Source organism: Tachypleus tridentatus, chromosome 6, assembly GCF_004210375.1.
Source record: "Tachypleus tridentatus isolate NWPU-2018 chromosome 6, ASM421037v1, whole genome shotgun sequence".
Classification (NCBI taxonomy): Eukaryota; Metazoa; Arthropoda; class Merostomata; order Xiphosura; family Limulidae; genus Tachypleus; species Tachypleus tridentatus.
In genome coordinates, this window is record NC_134830.1 from 156,550,692 (window position 1) to 156,572,221 (window position 21,530).

Genomic DNA, 21,530 nt, shown 5'->3' on the forward strand with positions numbered 1-21,530 from the left:
CTAGAAAATTGACCCAAAATGAAATTAAAGCAAGTAAACACGACTGAAACACTGAATTACATAGAAAACTTCCCAGTGCTTACAGAGAAAATCATAAATCACGGTCATGAGTAACAACTAAGGTCATAAAAGATTATATTTATATTTATATCCATATTTATAAAGTTTAAATTATGCTTTTTAATTATTTATACGTTGGCTTTTTCTTATGCACAGTAATAGTTAAATATGTCTAGAGTAAGACACAACCCTCAGTGAACACGTAATAAAACTCTACCAGTAAAGAAGCAGCCTTTTCAAATACGACTAAAACAGTGTTTTAAATAAAGCTTTGTGTCTTGTGATTATGTACTGACCCAAAGTTCTTTGTTTCCCAGGTTTGGTGTAAACACGCATCATGTACACATGCAACCCCTCAGAACAACATCACATCTATTATCTAGTTGTAACCACGGAGATCAACTTTCAATGAAAAATAATCAACTTTTAGATAGGTCATGAACATTCATAGTGTTCGGTATAGTTGTCTGTTTCAGTTTTAGTGCAAAAGAAACAGTTCATTTTGCTATAGACTTGTGAAATAATAATATGAACAAATGGGAAAATTTTGACTTTTTCTAATAAACGTGAAAAATCCCCTTCTGTTGATTATCAATTTTAACTTTGGAAAAGGAAGGCTGTAAAAAAATAAGTCTGTTTTAAAGGTAGCCCGAATGTTCTGTAAAAGAGTTTTGAGGAAATTCCTATTATTTTCATACCACTGGTGAAATAGGCATATACATTGTTATTATTGTAGTGCCACTGAAAGATTAGATATGTGTGTATATAGAATACTCTGTCGTAACTGTGGTACCATTGAAGGACTAGGTACATACATCACGTTTTTACCACAGTAGTACTGAAGAATTAGGTACATACACTATGTTGTTATTGTAGTAACATTGAAGGATTAGGTATATACACTATGTTGTTATTGTACTATCACTGAAGGATTAGGTACATGCATTATGTTGTTATAGTAGTAACACTGAAAGGCTAGTTATACACGTTATATTGTTATAGTAGTAACACTGATGGACTAAGTATATACATTATATTGTTATTGTAGCAGGACTGGAGGACTAGGTATAAACATTCTGTTGTAGCTGTAGTAATACTGAAGGACTAGGTATATGGTTTTCTCACTTACCCTGTGGTAACGTTCAAGAATCTCAACACCTAATTTACACTGGAGGAATATTGACACAAGAAACCAGAACGAGGAGCATCATGACAATATTTTATTTATTTTCCTTGTTGACAGTTAACGCTTCTCTTGCCAAAGGGTACGTAACCTAAATATCATAGGGCTATATAGGCCTAACTATTACAAATCTGAATCTCTGAAAACGAGACTAGATTCAGTGAGATTCTTTATAGTGTGTGTTAACGCGATCCAGAATGACTCTTAACTTTTTGTCTTTTCGTTAATTTAGTCTGCTGCTAGAAATCAGGAGGATCTGTTTTGTAAAATTAGGAAAATATTTTACATAAATAATAAAGGTGATAACGAACGTTGTTTAACTTATATCAGGCAGTGATCTTTTAGGCTCGCTAACCCTAATACACGATACATTCCTTTACATCAAAGACATCTTTAGATTTTAGGAACGAATTTCTCAGTTTGCTAGCAGCTGTTATCTCACAAAATTAATAAAAACACCTCAGTATGGAGAACACGAAAGCATGCTTTGTTTTTGTAAATGTATATATATATATATTTAGTGTTATATTTTGTACGTGTATATATATACAGGGTGTCCCAAAATAACGTTTACACTATTTGACTGTGTATAGCTAATAAACCATTTCTTTTGTTTCAGATTTGACTTGTGTCCAAGGATGGCGGATAATCAGCTTACAATCGAGCACAAAATATTCATTCTCAAAACTTTTTGAAAAGTCGAAAACAAAGCTGAAGTGCAAAAACGTTTTACTAGAAAGTTCCATATGGATGCGCCATCTCGCCCCAGCATTTCACACATCATCGCCAAGTTTGATGAACAAGGAACTCTCCACCATATGAGAAAGGGTCGTTCCGGTCGAAAAAGATCATCAATAAGCCCAACAAGAGAGCAAGAGGTCATTGATAATGTTCTGAATTCTCCAAGAAAATCAGTGTGCCAACTATCTCATGAAACAGGTATCCCTAAATCCAGCTTTCATCGCATTTTGAAACGTTCCCAATTCAAAAGTTTCATCCCATCGCTTGTTCACGCTCTGAATGAAGATGACCCTGATCGAAGGGTTGAGTTCTGTGAATGGTATCTTGCTAGATGTGCAGGCGATGATGAATTTCCACTCAAAATTGTTTGGAGTGACGAAGCAACGTTTAAGCTGAATGTCTCAATAAATCGACACAACTGCACCTATTGGGCAACAGAAAATCCACATGTTACAGAGGAACATCACTTTAATTTGCCTGGGTGACTGTTGGTGTGGTCTGTCCGCTAGGGGACTCATCAGACCATTTTTTTTTCCAAGACACCGTAACAGGATTGAATTATCTCAACATGCTACAAGAGTTTGCCATGCCACGCATCAAAAAACAATTTGGAGAAGAAGAGTGTTTCTTCCAGCAGGATGGCGCTCCTCCCCACTTCCATCGCGACGTGAGAGCTTATCTGGATGCATCTATGCCAGACAGATGGATTGAACGAAGAGGAAGTGTAGAATTTCCTGCTAGATCACCAGATTTGACACCCATGGATTTCTTTTTGTGGGGGTTTCTGAAAGACAAAGTTTACAGCACAAAAAGGGCAACAATTGACGAATTGAGAATTGCAATTGAAGAACAATGTGCTTTAATACCAGATGAGATGTTGTCTGATGTGTGCACTTCCATTTCTTCTCGTTATGAGATGAGTCTGGAGTAGAACGGATTTCAGTTTGAACACCTGAAGTGAAGCAAACAAATTGTGACATTTACAATTTCAAGCAAGGAGAGCTTTCCTTGGGATGAATTTTATTTGTTATTTTTTCTCTTGATTTCAGTATTAAATCTTTAAATAAATCCTTTGGCTATCATATGTATCTTGTTACATTGTTAAAATCAATAAACAAGGCAAGTTATAATGATCCAAAAGTGTAAACGTTATTTTGGGACACCCTGTATATATGTGACTGTATTATTTTTATTAAAACTGTTTCATTTCTTCTTTGTTTTAACAGCTTTTGCTTTAAATATAATACTTATGGAGTCCAGAGTTTGCATTCTACATGGATGGCTAAAATCAATGGAGTGTAAAAGTTGTGTTGGATTGTTGATATTATATTGAAGTGTAGAGATTGTTGTAACGAAAGTTCTTTTCATGTTTAATATGATATACCTATACACTAACAGGAAGGTTCATGTATATAAACACATTAAATAGAGTTATTGTTTAAATTTTGATATCGTTTCTTTATAACACGTAAACCAGATGGATTATGTTTGTCAGTGCTTGTCTATAATAACGTAAACTACGCTTGAAAACAGCACTTACAAAGGTTTACAATAATGTATTTTCTAATTCTAGAAGACAAAAGATAGATAGGATCAATGTATAAGAAATAACGAAATCATTCTAGAAATATATCAGTTTCATTCGCCATTATCTATACACTTTTTAACATATTTGATAAATCATATCTGTACTAAAGCTGTTTTAATAGTATAACTGTTGATGTTTCAACAGATTATTCTGTAACTAAAGTTCCAACAATAGCTAACTTGGTTCATTCTAGTGGTTAAGAAAGATGTAACTTTTGACTAAAGTTCTAAGAATAGCTAACTTGGTTCATTCTAGTGGTTAAGAAAGATGTAAATTTTGACTAAAGTTCTAACAATAGCTAACTTGGTTTCTCCTAGTGGTTAAGACAGACGTAACTTTTGACTAAAGTTCTAACAATAGCTAACTTGGTTCCTCCTAGTGGTTAAGAAAGACGTAACGTCTGACTAAAGTTCTAACAATAGCTAACTTAGCTCCTCCTAATTGTTAAGACAGACGTAACTTCTAAATAAAGTTCTAACAATAGATTACCTGGTTCCTCCTAGTGGCTAAGATAGATGTAAATTCAAACTAAAGTTGTAAAAGTAGCTTACCTTGTTCCTCTTAGCGGTCAAGACACACGTAACTTCGAACTAAATCTGTAACAGTAGTCTACCCGGTTCCTCCTAGTGGTTAAAACAGACGTCCCTCACTGTTAATGCTTTCCTTATCAAGTTCCTTAGGTGTCTGCTTGCTTACTAGCCTGGAAAACTCTCATTATTTGCAGTGACTAGTAGAGCACATGCGTCAAATGACACGGTTCCTTAACCTGTGTTGGATATACTCAATTAACTGTTTGTTGCTCTACATCTAGCATGGGCTACAAGAAGAAGGCTATCTTAAACTTCTTAAAATAAACTACTTTGTAGTTTTAATTATTTAAAATGTTTGTACTTATTGCACTAACAGTATATCTTTATGTTAAAAATCACGTGTATTTATTATCATTTTACATGTATTTTAGTAGTAATAAAGTCTTGCGTCTATCGTATTTCCCTTTTTTTTAATATTATGCAGCTGAGGTAACACAACACTAATCACAAGTAGGTCTTACCAATGTGGATGTTTCAGACTTTAGTATTGTAGATATCGTGGTCTGTCTTCGTACGTCTGTGCAAAACCCAATAAAACTTAACCTTACCGGATTAACTGTGATATTGTAAACTATGGAACAGCGGCGTAGATCCTGGGGTGGATGGAGGATATACATCTCCCATTCATTTTAGTTGGGGGGTATATTGCATGCAATCATCGCCCCCCTACAGTTTGGTTTGTTGAATTGTTTTATTGTATCACAGGCCTACAAATTGTGTGTTTGTTCTTGTGATTTTCGTGTTTTTTACCAATCGAATTACATAATTAGGCCGAGACGTAGGCATTTTCAGTGGCCGAAATGTACATCTTTAACATAGGCGTGCTTCTAAGCTTTTCCATCTAAGCGATAGTTCGTAAGTATCAGTCAGTAGGCCTAAGTATACATGCAAGTATCGTGGCAACAAGATTACTCTGTGACTACATGTTTACAGCTTTCAGGTTCACGTAATCAGAGATTACCAATTTGTAAATTGAACAGTCCACGTAAGTGGTTGAAAAAATTATCCCCCCATTGTGTGTAAAATATCTACGCTCCTGCTATAAAGAATAAAAAAAATTAACTCGAATTCCTTTCCTATTTGGTCAGTATATATTCGTTTGTTAATTAATGTAATTTTCTTTCGTAGTTAAAGAACCCAAAATTATTCAAAATTACAGAATACAACATTTTGGGAGAAGTGTAGTATTCTATTTATATTTTTGTATCATAAAAAAATGATATTCCAGGAAAATACAATACTTGTTGTTGTTTGGAATTTCGCACAAAGCTACTCGAGGGCTATCTGTGCTAGCCGTCCCTAATTTAGCAGTGTAAGACTAGAGGGAAGGCAGCTAGTCATCGCCACCCACCGCCAACTCTTGGGCTACTCATTTACCAACTAATAGTGGGATTGACCGTAACATTATAACGCCCTCAAGGCTGGGAGGGCGAGCATGTTTGGTGCGATTCGGGCGCGAACCCGCGACCCTCAGATTACGAGTCGCACGCCTTACGCGCTTGGCCATGTCAGCCCAATACAATACTATGTCTAGCTAACTTTTCAAGAAAGTGCGATATTTTGTTTATCTACCTTTGTATCATAAAACAGAACATTCCAAGTAAGTGTGGTATTTTGTTTATCTACCTTTTGTATCATAAAACAGAACATTCCAAGTAAGTGTGGTATTTTGTCAATCTACCTTTTGTGTTATAAAACAGAACATTCCAAGAAAGTGCAGTATTTTGTCAATCTACCTTTTCTATTATAAAAACAGTACATTGTAAAAAATTGCAGTGTTTTGTCTATTTACCTTTACCCCCAGTGGCTCAGCGGTATGTCTGCTGACTTACAACGCTAAAGTAATAATGATAATATAAAATGCCTATATAAAATCTGTTGTGGAATACGAATGTTCAGTAATATACAACATGCCTCACATCTCTGTAAAACTTGGCTTGAGGTTGTTGTTTGTTATTAAACACATAGCTACACAAGGGGTTATCTGTGCTTTGCCCACTATAGTTTCTGCCATTGTAAGTTCGCAGACATTGCGCTGTGCCACTTGAGTCAACCCAACCAAAAGCAGTACGAATAGCCTACCGAATCCACGTCTATACAATCGGCTCTTACTTATAAAAAACAAGAAATTCAACGTCATAATACTAAAAATAATAAAATAAGACCAAAACCAGAAATAACCTATTCAATGTTGCACAAACACCCGCCGCCTCATGGACCAAGTTCTTTCCTCCATTAAATCACATTGGACACAAAACAAACACTCACTCAAAAAACCAACTTGAGAGCTTTACCTTGTGGCTCTACCTCCCTCAGTTTGATGGCCATAAGAAACAATGGACCAAATATATTCATTAATAATCATGTGTATCTTGTTTATATTATTCAATGTGTGGTTATGTTCTCTATTTTACCAATAAATTCAATGTTTAGTAATTTTATAGTTTATGTTTTATATCTATGAACTCTATAAACAAAATATGTTGTAAATTTCTGTTAAGTATAAAGTTAATTACCATGCATATAATTGTATGTGAAATTGTAATATGTAACTGTCCTTTGTGATGCAATAAACTCTCGTTCTATTTGTGTCTTCTTTGGGACATGATGCGCTGGCCTACGTGGGACGGGTCTCTGCTGTTTGGATCTTCTGCTCGTGATCGGTTTATCGATTTCAGGCAGAAAGCTTTAAAACACCCCTTGTCAAATCACCATCAAGAAGACAACTCTCCTCCTTTATCGTTTTTCTTCACGCTTGAAACCACGAAAAATCAACTTATCAGAGAAACAACCATAAACTCATCAAAATTACTGAAAGCCAGAAAAGGGGGCGAATACAAAATCATTCATTTTTGAGCACTCCCCGGTTTTCTGATAAACCTAAAATAACTATCAAGTCTTCTAACATAGCTTAAAAGAATAAAATAAAAACTGAAGGCCAAACTGGTAGCTACACTGACAGTATTGATAAGAATGTTACAGTAAACATTCAGTTAAATAAGCCACGCATTGTTGTTGTTGTTTTACTCATCATAATACTCTAAACTGAACAGAAACTGGTTAACCAGTGAATGGATATTTGCTGTAAAATTCTTATCAACGCTTTAAGTGTAGCTAGCACTTTAGTCGCCAATTTTGATTTCATTTTATCACATCCAAGGTGTTTTTGATAAAAAACTAATACAAAAAACGATGAAAACCTTTGAAGTAAAATTCATATAAACCAGAAAAACTCTTAAACAACCCTAAAACCTCCTTTCTTAAAATTAAAGCCAATCTCTACAACAAAACTATTTTACTTATATCACAATCTCTTAAATAACTAGGACCAAGTAGTAATCAGTTAATGATAGTTTACTTTAATGTTGAGTTCAAATTTAACTGTATTTTGTATCATTATCAATCTAGCATAAATTTTGTTTCTAAACTATTAAACCCAAAGATACAGTAATTGTCATTTGGTATTTTGCCAAGTGCTCTACAGTGATTGAGAGTATTTCACAAGTCAATGGTTAAAGTAAATCACAGTTATCACCCTAATAACTGTGATAAAAATAATCACTATACTGGTTATTTTCTCCTGTTTCAGTGTAATCTTCATTATAAATATTACACATTCTGGTTCTGTCAGTTTTCTCCTTTTTAGATAACTTAACACAAAATCGTGGTTATGTGTTGTAGTATTCTTAACTCAGCTAAATATTACTGTTAACATTAGCTTAACCGCTCATCCAACATCCTCCATGCATCGGAGTTCATTAACTATTCTTTGAATAATTTGTACTTGAACACATAATCTTCCTTCAGATTTTTCTCTTCCCTTCAAAAAAGCTGTAAAAATCTTACTGCATACAAAAGAAATAAACGCAAAAAAGTACTTTTATTGTCATAATTACTTTAAAAACACCCTGGCTTTGAACCCATAATTAAATTATTTATAATTTTTTTGAAATGCATAGTTGTTATGTAATATTTTGTTACAAATTCACTTGTACTCACTCACTTCTATTTCTTTATTCAGTAATCAGCATGAACAAATATTTCTGTACAACTATCAATCAGATAACTAGACAATTAGCTATAATCGTCCTAATAAATACGAGTACTGACTGAATTAATTTATCTCGGTGTTTCTTAAGTTTATAAAACGTTTAACCTCATTCAGATAAGACAGTAATGAATTGTTTATTTGGAAGATTTTACACTTACTTCAATAGCTCTTGGGATTTCATTTCCATGTTGTTCTTTACCGTGTGTGATATCTTTTATGTTTACTAAACACTAAAGTTTTCTGTCGTATGTCACTCCCATATACTAGTCTACTTCACTGATTACATTGCAACAGTTTTGATATCAAACAATTTCTCTTCTATATATACGATTTTTTTTCTAGTGACAATCATCATAAATGTATTAAATAAAAAGTTATAACCTTAATTAATAGGTAAACTATGTTATATGGGACAGTATCATGTCATTTTCGATTATAAATCGGAGTGTAGTCATTATTATTACCTTAATCAGTTTCTCTGAGAAACTGATCATCACTGCTTTAATTACGTATCTTACGATATCCAGCATTACCATTTTAGTCACATGCATCAAAACAACTAATATGACTAGTGAAGTTAAACATATTAATACGGCTATCATGACAATGTTAGTCAAACATCTGCCGAGAACCATCAGGATTATATTAACGAAACAACTTAGGATAACCACCCTAAAGACATTATTTGAATGTTTTAGTTCATCTATCATGGCTGGCATAATTAAACAAATTAGGAGAACCACCACGACTACATTAATCAGGTATCTTGCGATATTCATCATGAATACGTAAAGTAATCGCCGTAGGACAACTACCACAACTATACTCAGATATTTCAAGATATCCATACAGATTTCTTTAGACGTATGTTTTAAAGCGTCTTTCATATCTTCCGTGGTTACACATTTACTGGAAGCCGTCATTACTTTAATTAAATAGCATATAGAAGCCATTGCTACGATCAAAAACCTAAATAGAGCCAGGATTAAGATATTCCTCCAACAGCATATTAGATGCAACAGAAATACATGAGTTAAACACTCCAGAATAGACATCATTATTATGTCAACTCAGATCTTCCAAATAACCTTTGTAATTACTTTTAGTAAAATTAATATTTTGCAATATACGCCGCAGTTGTCTTTTTCACAGAGACTTCGAAACTTGTGTAGTGATAGTTTGGTTCCTAAGAGACGGTGTGTGTTGTTGAGTATTTCTAAAGTAGCTAAGTATATTGTTGGAAAGGACATAAAAGCTGATGAAGTAATAATATTTCATATTTATCATTATATTAATGGTTTATTCTTATATTTGAGCCTTTCTTTACAGTAGTTTTTCTAACACGTGTGTATCAAATGTTATTTTGTACATTTCATTGCATTTGTTGTTATTTAAATCTGTTCATTCTAAATTTCCGACTGAACAAAAATTCTCTCAACGCTCAGGTTGTTTTTTGTCGTTTAAATGCTATCAAATTTATATATATTTTAGATGTTAACGCTGACCATCAAATCTAAGTTTTGGGATGCAGGGTGAGAGTGGTCGCTCTTATAAATTTGTGAGTTATTTAATCTTGATATTAAAATTCGAAGTCATTTGGGTTAAATAACAACTAGATATAGTCTGATTTGTAAATAAAAGAAAGATGGTCACAATTTAAACTTAAAATTTAAAATGTGTAGATTTTACAACAAGGTTTAATTTTTTAAATAGGCTTAACATTGTAACGGTACTTTAGGCTTCGTTAAAGATAAGTTTGTGATAAATCGTAGAACAGGATAAATATATTTTTTATTAAGTAAATATAATCTAAAATATAGTTTACTAAAACTGTTTTTCTCTTCGTGTTTTATTATTATGGCCTGGCATGGCCGAGCGCGTAAGGCGTGCGACTCGTAATCCGAAGGTCGCGGGTTCGCGCCCGCGTCGCGCTAAACATGCTTGTCCTCCCAGCCGTGGGGGCGTTATAATGTGACGGTCAATCCCACTATTCGTTTGTAAAAGAGTAGCCCAAGAGTTGGCGGTGGGTGGTGATGACTAGCTACCTTCCCTCCAGTCTTACACTGCAAAATTAGGAACAGCCAGCGCAGATAGCCCTAATGTAGCTTTGCGCGAAATTCTAGACCAAACGAATTTACTTAAAATCTGAACTGAGGAAAAAAGTTATGAAAATACAGCCAAAGTAAACAATCAGTGTTTACATGCGGTATTGGCAAAATCCCTGGAATTAAAACGATACGTCAAGAAAGAAGTGTAGTAGGAATAAGACAGAAAATCATAATTGCGAAGAATTTTCCAAAATCAAGGCAAGTATTTAATAACAATGACAAACATTATTTTGTTTCATCAGATATAAAAGCAAATAATGTTTATTTTAAAAGTGTTTTAGTAAATTACAATATGTTAATTGCAAATGTTTCGTTACATCACAAGTGTTTTAGAAAATTATCTCACGTTTGTCACAAGTACGATTTTATGTTATAAATGTTTCAGTTAAATATTGTTGCTCTTTGCTTGCCCTTTAAGAAGAAAAACTATCTTAGAATTATAGCGTTTTGTGTTACAGTTTAGAACGATAAATTAATCTTTTCGCACTAAAAAAGGTTTAGAGAGACTGTATCATTAAATACAATTTCCGATACATTTCATCCCAGGATGGAAATTAAAGTCCAGTCATATTATAAGCCGTTATAGTACACATAGATACCGTACACCAAGGTACAGAAACGGTTGAATTTTCAACCAGTACGGAATATTCAGATATATTTTATCCCAGTACAGAAAGTTCAGAGATATTGTAATACTATATAAGAAACGTAAATTAAGACACACGTTAGTTAGTCTTGCAGACAAAACAAGTTCTACGGTGCGTCCAATAATTATTTGTTATTTACTTAATGTTCTATGTTTCACATTAAAGACAACTGAACAGATAGCTCGATGTGGCTTTGCCATCGTGAAAACTCACATACAACTGAATATAAATAAACTTACCGAACGCTATTTTCTACAGACACGTACTTGTATCGTAACAATGTTTTCTCAGTTGTCACTCCATGTATGCTTAACAACTCATGTTCTCATTAAATAAGTTCTTTTACCCACTTTATTTTTTCAATTAACAGCTCTTGAAAAATGTGTAAATAGATCTCAAATCAATTCAAGTGTTTGATATACTTTACTATCATGTTTCTGAGCATAGGTGCGTACTTCTAATATATGTTTCAATTTTTTTTAAGGTTATTTTCAGTAACTTTATTGATTATAATGTCTGTAATATATTTAATTTATTATATGTATAATGTATGTTGTATTAAATAGTTAACTTCAATAGCATTCCGTAAACTATGTTTGCCGTTTCTAACACTGTATATATAGAAACTTGCTTAGAGTGTGGTTATAATACTATTGTAGTGAACGCTTCTAGTTGTTCAAAATCTTTAAAGAACTATTTAGAATATGTAACGGTTTATATTGTAATAGATCTAACACTGATGTCTCATGTGATGTGTAAATCTATGTTATTATGTTTATCAGTTTTTGTTTTATTCTGTTTTTATTATGATTATTCAACATTATTAGTTTAATATCTTGTTTAGAAACAACCTAAATTTTATGGGAAATTGTCAATATTATGACTGATAATAAGTGTAAATCTTATTCTCAATCACCTATATTAATCACTCAATTAATTATCAAATTCTGATCCCCATTAGTTGATAAGATCAGAAGCTACTGAATATAACAAACTGCTTTACTTTTAACAGTTTTGATGAATCTTATTAAACTCGACAATAAAGTGTCATATTGTTTTCCTATATTACAATAAAACGGTAAAAATGCAGAAAACCTGGAAATATTAGCATAAAGTAAAGCCAGTGAGTTTGTTCCTTCATACTGTTTCAAATAACTATTGAAATGGAAAAGACGAAAATAGATTAATAAAAATATTTCATGTTGCAACTGGAATTCACAAAAATGGAGAAATATGTAAACTTAAGTATAGTCTTTCTTAAAAGATCTGAAACCATGATTTCATTTGATAAATGCAAGTTTCCTATCAAAAATGTTCTGGAAAATAGCTTCATCTAGTTTTACTCAAACAGTATATGTCTGACGGCTAATGAGATTTTAAATTAAAATTGTGATAAAATAACATCTAATAATGGTTTATGACTGTAGACGTAAAACATCAGTTGTGACCTTTATCAGATTGACAACCGCTGCTTCATTTGTTAAAATAAACACAGGTTGTTAGATGACACAGAATCTGATAAAAAATCTTTTGCAATATTACATTGGCCTGATAACTTAAATTCCGAACATATTATATTGCTTTTACAAATAGATTTTCCATAACATACGGAGACTTCGAAATTAATATTCATTTTTTTTCTATCATGTAGAAATTGTTTACAAATCGGTAACAAAACAAACTCTTACTTTGTTCAATTTATTATTTGCTTTATCACACTGAATAATTTTTCGTATTATGTTTCTGAAGAAAAATATAAACTAATGAAAAGAGAATAACATTGATAACAAATGAATACATGTCTTTATTCATCTAGAATTATTTTGGAAATACTCGTCTCTTATTTTCAAAACAACATGTTGTCTTCTTTCTTTTTGGTTAATGGGTTAGCTTTTTATCAGTTGACTCTATGAAGCCATTGTTTCTTTATCCCGTGCTTTGCCGGCCTGTTCAAACAAAAACATGAAAACTTTGTGTAGCTTGATTGCCAACTCTACGAGAATTTCGAAGGTACCGAATAACCAGTTGTACCAGATACATATGTTATAATTGTGTAGAACACCTTTCAAACTTCTTTTGGAACAATTAATGTATAATTGCACTCATATCGTTCGTAGACTTTGTTCCTAGCAATGCTATTAGTTCATTTAGCAATATTATTGCAACAAACTAGTGAATGTTTATATGAAAGAAAACGTGAAACAAAATAATACTTCCTAACAATCTAGTAGTAGACAAGGCCACTAACAGAGAAACATTAATTTTTTAAAGAAATATTTTAGAAGCCTCGTAATATTTTGCTTAATAATAAGAAGTGTGATACAAGTTACAGTGAGGTATCAGTACATACATGTATAAAACAATGATGATTATATAACAACAATGATTTTATAAAACATTGAGAAAGTTTCCGCTGCTCGTTTAGAGTGTAGTTTAGTCTGTAAGTAATTGATGCTATCAAGGTCAGTAAAGTGGTTGTGGAAATTATGAGATGAATCAAGAAGAAACTGTGACAGCTTGACACCTCTGCAGTTTGAGATAAAGATGCAAAGGAATGATTACTAACAACTTTAAAACTTCCTGAAATGTAAACAGCTGGCTTATCAATTAAATATCGATAACAAAAAATGTGAGTTCAGATAAAAGATAAACCTTAGGGTCAAACTTTTCACGATGCAGTAATATTTCTTCTAGAACATTTCTTCTTCGAATGGTCAACACTCAAAATATGTTCTACATAAACTAACCTAAGCAAGCATTTCAATCTGTATCGCAAAATGTTTCTGGAACAGGAGAAACACCCAGAATGACAGATTAACGAAAGTTTTCTTTTAAATATAAATTACACTTTATTTCTTACTTGATTCAGTTTATTCTTTTCTGTTTTCTGAAACCAAAAAATAAACAAACTAAATTTCAATGCAATTTTTATTTCAATATTCAGTTTACAATAAGTTCAAGAATATATTTTTCTTGCACTATATAACCTTCTGGTGTTATTTGAATAAAGGTAAGATTTCAGAATATCATTTCTATCAGCGATAATCCGGATCCTAAAAATCAGTGAAAAAAGAAAACGTATATGAACTTTCATTTGAATTGAATTAGAACCACAGAATTGTCGGTGTTGTTATAAAAGTGAGTTATTTTATTAACTTTAATGATTTTTTAAAGAATAGGGGGAAGTTTATTCGTATTTCTGTAATGTAGTGATATGACGAAATCATACTGAAGACCATAGCTGTGAGTTACGGAACTCTTATATGCCAAATAATTCGAAGGTTATATTTCATTGTCGGGTATTTCGTCAGATATATTGTGAAACGAATTTAAAAAACAAATGAACGCTGTAAAGGTTATGAAAATGTTTTAATTTCTTTTTTGTACTGGTATCCTTTCAAAGTCCGAACTCATGTTAAATAAGCATTATGGTGTTTAGTGATGTCGAGAAAACCCATTTGTAGAGAATATGTATGTAAAACGGATCGTTTGGGTTGAGAATATTTTTTTTACGCAGAGGAGTGAACAACGTTTCGATCTTTTTCGGTCATCGTCAGGTTCACAAAATGTTGTTCACTCCTCTACGTAAAAAATTTTTTTCAACCCAAACGAGCCGTTTTTACATACATATTATGGTGTTTACATCTTCACTTTGTCGAAAAGTAAATTACAGAATTATTTGTTTCTCTTTATTAATATCTGAATTATTTTATGAAAAGAATTTAATTGTTTTTCTATTTTACATTTTATTATTATTTATATGTTTTTCATACTCCTGTTAAATTTAGAATAGGTAAACATTCGTTATGTTTTGTGAAACTTTTTTAATCGCTACATTATGTGTAAAGTTCTCATTTCACTTAAATTGTACGTTCTACGGTGTATCCAATAATTATTTCTTATTTACTTAATGTTCTATGTTTCACAGTAGAAACAACTAAATGTACTTCAGACTCAAACAGATAGCCTGATGTGGCTTTGCTAAAATAAAAGAACACATGAAATTGAATATAAATAAATTTACCGATCGCTATTTTCTATTGAGAGGTACTGATATCATTACAGATTCTTCCCAGTTAGTACAGAATGTAAAAGTAACCTATCATGTTCTCGTTAAATACGTTCCTTTATCCATATTATAGTTTCAATTGAAAGCTATTTAAGAATGTCCAAATAGTTTTGAAATCAATGCAAATGTTTGATATACTTTACTATCATGTTTCCGAGTCATTGATATGTGCTTCGTGTGGTATGTTCCATTTTTTTATGTCAGTTTAACTAACTTTTTTAATAATAATGTCTGTAATATATTTAATTTATAATGTCTGTAATATATTTAATTTATAATGTCTGTAATATATTTAATTTATAATGTCTATAAGTTATAAGGTATCAAATGGATAACTTAAATAGTATTCCAAAAACTATGTTTGCCGTATACAACCCGGTCTGTAAAGAAACACGCATTGAGCAATAGATATTACACATAAATAGTGTGGTTGCAATACTATCATGATAAATTCTTCAACCTGTTGATTATCTTTGGGAAACTAAACAGAAACGGTTAACAATGTAATAGGTCTAACACTAATATCTCATGTTAAGTGTAAATGTATGTCATAATGTTTATTAGTTTTCATTTATTCTCTTTTTTATGATTCCACTACATTTTTAGCTTGATATCTTGTTTTGGCGTGACGTACATCTTATGGGAAATTGTTTATATTTGGGCTGTTAATAACTAGAAATGCTATTCTTTATTAGTTGTATTAATCCCTAGATTTATTATCTAATTCTGATCACCTTGGTTCATTAGATCAGAAGTTAGTGAATATAGTAAAACCGTTTGTGCTTTTAAGAATTTTGATGAATGTTATTAAAATAAACAAAAAAATGTCATACTGTTTTCCTGCATATGGTAAAACTCTAACCATGCAGGAAATATGGAAGTGTTAACGTAAAGTAATGTCAATGTCCTTCTTCTTCCACACTGTTTTAGTTACTTTAAAAAGGAATGATACCAAGCACCTAATACAACTATTTGTCTCCGGTGAGCTGTAATAGAGTTTAACCGACAAGTAACATACAGAATAAGCTGTAAAATACTTACCACTGACTTCATCTTCATTCCAATGCAATAAGCTAAAAGACGTTGATATCAGCTGTAAGTTATTTGGTTATGTTAACAGTGTTCTTCAAATTGACTAATTTATATAATATGTTGTTATGACTCAATCATAGTGAAGGCCATAGCTCTGAGTTAGGAAACTGTTATAACCCCGATTACTACTTACTGATTTTAAATTATACAAAGGTCGTACTTTATAATTGGCTATCTTATACAGATGTATTGATAAAATAATTTAAACCACAAATCAACGGTGTAAACTTTATAGAAATGTTTTAATTTTCTTTTGATACTGATGTACATTCAAAGTCCGATATCATGTTGAATAAACATTTGGTGTTTATATCGCTAGTTTGTCTTTGTTTCCCTTTGCTAGAATCTGAATTATTGTATGTGAAAACTTTAATATGTTTGTTATATACACATTATTATTATTTATTTCTTTGTCACATTCCAAACGAGTTTAGGTCAGGTACAGTTACGTTTTGTTATGTGAAACTTTATAACTCAGTTCATTTAAAGCTATTTAGGTGAAAATTAAATATTTTATTTAAATTATACGTTCTACGGTGCGTCCAATAATTTTTTCTTATTGACTTATTATTCTATGTTTCACAGTTCAGACAACTGAATATATGGAAGACTCAGCAGAGAGACCGATGTGGCTTTACTATAATAAAAACACACAAACACAAAAGTATATAAATAAACTTTCCGAACGCTAATTTTTATTGCCAGATACTTATTTAATAACAATTGTTTCACAGTTGGTATAGCATGTATGATTAACAACTCATGTTCTCATTGGATATGTTTCTCTATCCACATTATTTCTTCAATCAATAACTGTTTACGAATCTGTAAACAGATTTGAAATTAATGCAAATATTTAATTTACTTTACTAACTTGTTTCTGAGTCATTGAAACATGTTTCGTATGGTATGTTCTATTTTTCTTATAAGGTTAGTTTCACTTTTTTCATTTATTATAATGTCTGTAGTATATTTAATTTATAATGTTTACAAGGTATGTTGTATCGAAAGGCTTTTGTAAATGGTATTCCGCAATTTATGTTTGTCGTAAAAAAATCAAGTTTTAAAAGAAAATGTAGTCAGAAAAAAGATATTAGACGCTTATAGTGTGCATGTAACACTATTATGAAATTCTGTTATATTTGTTGAAAATCTCTAAGGAACAATATAAAATTCGAAAAGGTTAAAATGTAATAGGTTTAACACCTTTGTCTAATGTCAAGCATAAATGTGTCTTATAATGTTTTCAGTTTTTCATTTTATAAACTTTTTTAATAAGGGTTATTGTACATTATTAGCTTGATATCTTGTTTAAAAATAACATGGGTCTTTTAACATATTGTCTTTATTACGGCTTATAACAAGTATAAATCTTTTTCCCAATTACCTATTTTAATTCCTAGATTTCTTATTAAATTCTGATCCCTATTGGTTTATTAGATCAAAAACTAGTGAATATAATATTACAGTTTGACTGTTAACAGTTTTATTGAATCTTTTGAAACTGGACTATAACATGTCAGACTGTTTTACTATATCACAGTAAAACTGTAACCATGAAGGAAATATTGAAGTGTCAACGTAAAGAAAAGCCAAAGAGCTCGTTCTACCACACTGTTTCAGTTCATTATTGAAAAGGAAATGACGAATAAATGTTAATAGTAATATTTGATGTTGGGACTAGAATTTCTAAAGTTAGAAATCTATAAATTTACGTTTTGTTTTTTTTTTAAATGTTCTGAAACTATTATTTCATTTGATAAATGAATATTTCCTGTCAAACATTGTCTGTAATATAGTGCCATCTAGTGTGACTCAAAGAGTTTACAAAACTTTTTTGTGTGTGTGTGTCCGAGATATCATTTTAAGATTATCATAAAATCACATGAAATAATGATTTCTGACTGTAAGTGATAGTAAAGAACCAAGAGTGAATTTAATTAGTCTTACCGTCACTGCTTTCACTTTTCAAAATATAAATAGATGGGTAGATGTTATGGTATCTAACAATAAACTGTATTATCAAAAAAAGCTTCGACTGTCACCAATCCTGCTTAATTCCAATTAAATATTAAAATTGATCTGTTGATTTAACGTGAGTGTGTGGCCCAATAATTTGTGATTTAGATTATGAAGTTAGTGAACAAAATAATTATGAGTTAATAAATAACTTGCTTGTCTGATCAAAAAGCGGAAACGATTGCTGAATCATTTGTAAATAACATAATAGCTGGATACGGTGTAACCCAGTACTTACTGACGGATAGAGGTAGTAACTTCGTTTCTACGTCAGTAAAAGGCATTTATCAATTGTTAGGTGTCCAGAAAACTGAAACAACTGCTTTCATCCAGCTGCTAACGTATTAGTAGAAGGATTCAACAGAACTTTGCTAATCATGATCTCTCAATACTGTGGGAAAGATCAGAAAACTGGGAAGAGCTGGTTCATCTATTACATAAGTGATGAAAATGAGTCTACTCTGGAAAGTTCGTTCTTTACATTACATGGTAGAGATGTACTGATCCCTATACAAGAAATAATAACCCGAAAAGTACTTTTTCATGCAGTAGATTACGATTACAACACTGAGCTATTTCAGAGAATGCAGTTAACCTTTCAGTTACCTAATAAACATTTAACACAACCTTCTAATCATGGAGAAACAAGCAAATAAAAGGCAAAACTAATGATAAAGAGTTAAGGTTAGCTCTAGTGAAGAAACACGTGGTGTGCTAGAAACTTTTAACAATATGTTAAGTCATATGGAAGTTGAAATAAGAATTAAGTACACGATATTAGATGCGTTTATACATTGTTGTATATGTTATATATGCATACGTGTGTGAATATAAGACACTTGTCTTCATATGTTAGCTATCTTATGTTTAGTAAGGATCTTACAGGAAGGATTAACTTAGAACTATGAGGCCTCAGACGATATCTTCTTAAGATAGAATATTTTTATTAGAATTAAAGATATTAAAGATAGGATTTTGATTTCCTTTCGGAACCCACAAAAACGTGGTTTAATAGACAGGTGGAAATGTTTTGAAACTGTTCCTTAGCTCAAACTGTGGAAATGATAGAGAAGGATATGCTGAAATCTATAGAAGGTCCCATTAGAGTATGTGACCCTGTAAAGGGTAAAAATATAATAATTTTATTTTCACAAAATAAAAAAAAAATAAAAAAAAAAAAGACACAAGGAACTTCGTCATTTGATATATAAAAAATTAACTCACCTTATTGATATTAAATTAAATATAAATCGGTTTGATTATCGAACTGATGTAATTAAATTAAGGAATAGTTGATATCATAGACTGGTTAGAACTTGTTCTACTCACAGCCAATGAATTACATTATCCTATAGTTTTAGGAGTAAAACTGAATATATAGGAAGTCCGATAAATATAAGAGTACCCGACTGGCAAGAACTATTGTCTACAAAAGAGTTACAGATAATTCAGAATATAATTGTAGAGTCAAACCTCATTGAGCTGTCAAACATGTAAGATGAAATCTGAAACTTCACCTCTTTGAGAGCTGGGTAAAGTATCATGGAATTTCATCAACATGTAGATCACGTGAGAGCCACAGCAGAAGGAAGTAACTGAGATTATTGGAAGTTGACTGATTCAGTAATGAATAAACATTATGTTTTTATAGTTATACTAGTAAGTAGTGTGATATACACAAAACGTGAAAGACTGGCTTTAATGATATGTTGTAAGTTAGATGAACTGTTTAAATTCAAGAATAAAACCAAATCAGACCTGGGCAACAACAGAAGGTTGTCTTCCTCACAGGGCACTGAAGTGGTTGAATTATGTAAAGAAAGCCCATCTGATTTTGATGTAGAATGATTTTTAATAGCTACATGTTATTATTAAATTCGTAATTAATTGGCTAGGTTACCTAATCGTAAGTTAAACATACAGATAAAATTTTAATATGATCAATTAATATATATGTATGTTTGAGAATCTAAAATGAAAAGTTTGAGAACAGGTGTAGAAGGACAAGATTAATTAGCCAGAGACGATAACAAAGGAAGTTATGAAATATTACCCGAAAAACAATCAATGATAGATAAAAGAAAACCCACATTACGATAATGTTATTCAAGTGGAATAAAACGTGAGCGGAGAAGTGTTAAATGAGAAATTGAAGTGCGTGTAAAACAGTGAAGTGCGCGAGTGATTACAACGTTCCACTCCTTGAAGAAATTTCTTGTATGAGTTCAACAGACGACCAGGAGAGAACTAATAGTGAAATGAAGACGAATGAGAACACGTCTTGATTGCTACGGATGGCATGAAATTTGATGTATTAATTAAACATAAGCAATATTAAGTATACCTATATTAATAATTGTTTTCTTAATTTGGAGTTTCTTTTACAATTAAGTATTATATGGTGAAGTGTTATATAGCTAATGAATACTATGTGATAACGTACTCTCATTGAATGTGTTTATTAGCAATTACTATACCTGTGAACAGGTTTATAATGAATTTATGGTATATATATATATGGTAATGAATAGAAGATGTAAGGATGGAAAACCGAGCTTTGACAAGTAAACATTTATCAGAGATTTTTATCAAGCAAGTTGGAGTGAGGTCTCGCTAAATATTTTAGAAGCCTCGTATTATATTGATTAACAATGAGAAGTGTGATACAGGATACAGTGAAGTATCAGTACACACGTGTATAAAACAATAATGATTATAGAACAACAATGATTCTATAAACCATCTTGAGAAAGTTTCCACTGCTCGTTTAGCGTTTAGCCTGTAACTAGTTTACGCAATCAAGGTTTATAAAGGAGTTGTTTAAACTATGAACATTGTATTAATGAGCTCAATCAATAAAAAACTGTCACAGGTTGACACCACTACAGTATGAGGTAAAGTTACGAAAGATTGATTTCTAACAAGCTTCAAACTTTCTGAAATGTAAACAGCTGTTTATTGATTATATATCGATGACAAGAATGTGAGTACAGATAAAAGATAAATCTCCGAGTCAAACATTTCACCATGTGGTAATATTTCTTTTACAGCATTTCTTTTTTGAACTTTCAACACTCGATATATATTCTACAGAAATTAACCTAAGGAAGCATCTGACTTTGTATCAATTCGTGTTCCTGGTACAGGAGAAACACAGAGATAGACAGATTAACGAATGTTTTCTTTTAACAATAAATTGTAATTTACTTCTTACTTTATTCATTTATTGTTTATGTTTTCTCTTGCGAAAAAAAATCAAACTAAGTTTCAGTGCAGTTTTTTATTTCAAAATTACGTTTACAGTAATTTTAAGTATATATATATATTTTTATTGTATAACCTTCGGGTTGTTTCAAAATAACATTTCAAAATATCATTTCAA

The 21,530-nt window shown here is 31.5% G+C and overlaps 1 protein-coding gene and 2 long non-coding RNA genes across 3 annotated transcripts in view; all 3 read right to left on the reverse strand.

The window, feature by feature from the left end:
* The window catches only part of LOC143254190 (uncharacterized), a gene marked incomplete in the record, with an annotated part of 711,062 nt that overhangs the window by 509,332 nt on the left and 180,200 nt on the right, over positions 1 to 21,530 (reverse strand).
* LOC143254204 (uncharacterized) overlaps positions 1 to 21,530 on the reverse strand; it is a 301,500-nt gene that overhangs the window by 193,894 nt on the left and 86,076 nt on the right. The window lies entirely within an intron of this gene.
* Positions 12,753 to 16,228, reverse strand: LOC143254212 (uncharacterized). Its single transcript, XR_013030102.1, has 2 exons — positions 16,079 to 16,228; positions 12,753 to 12,914 (listed from the first exon to the last, which is right to left on the reverse strand). It is a non-coding gene; the product is annotated as an uncharacterized LOC143254212 (long non-coding RNA).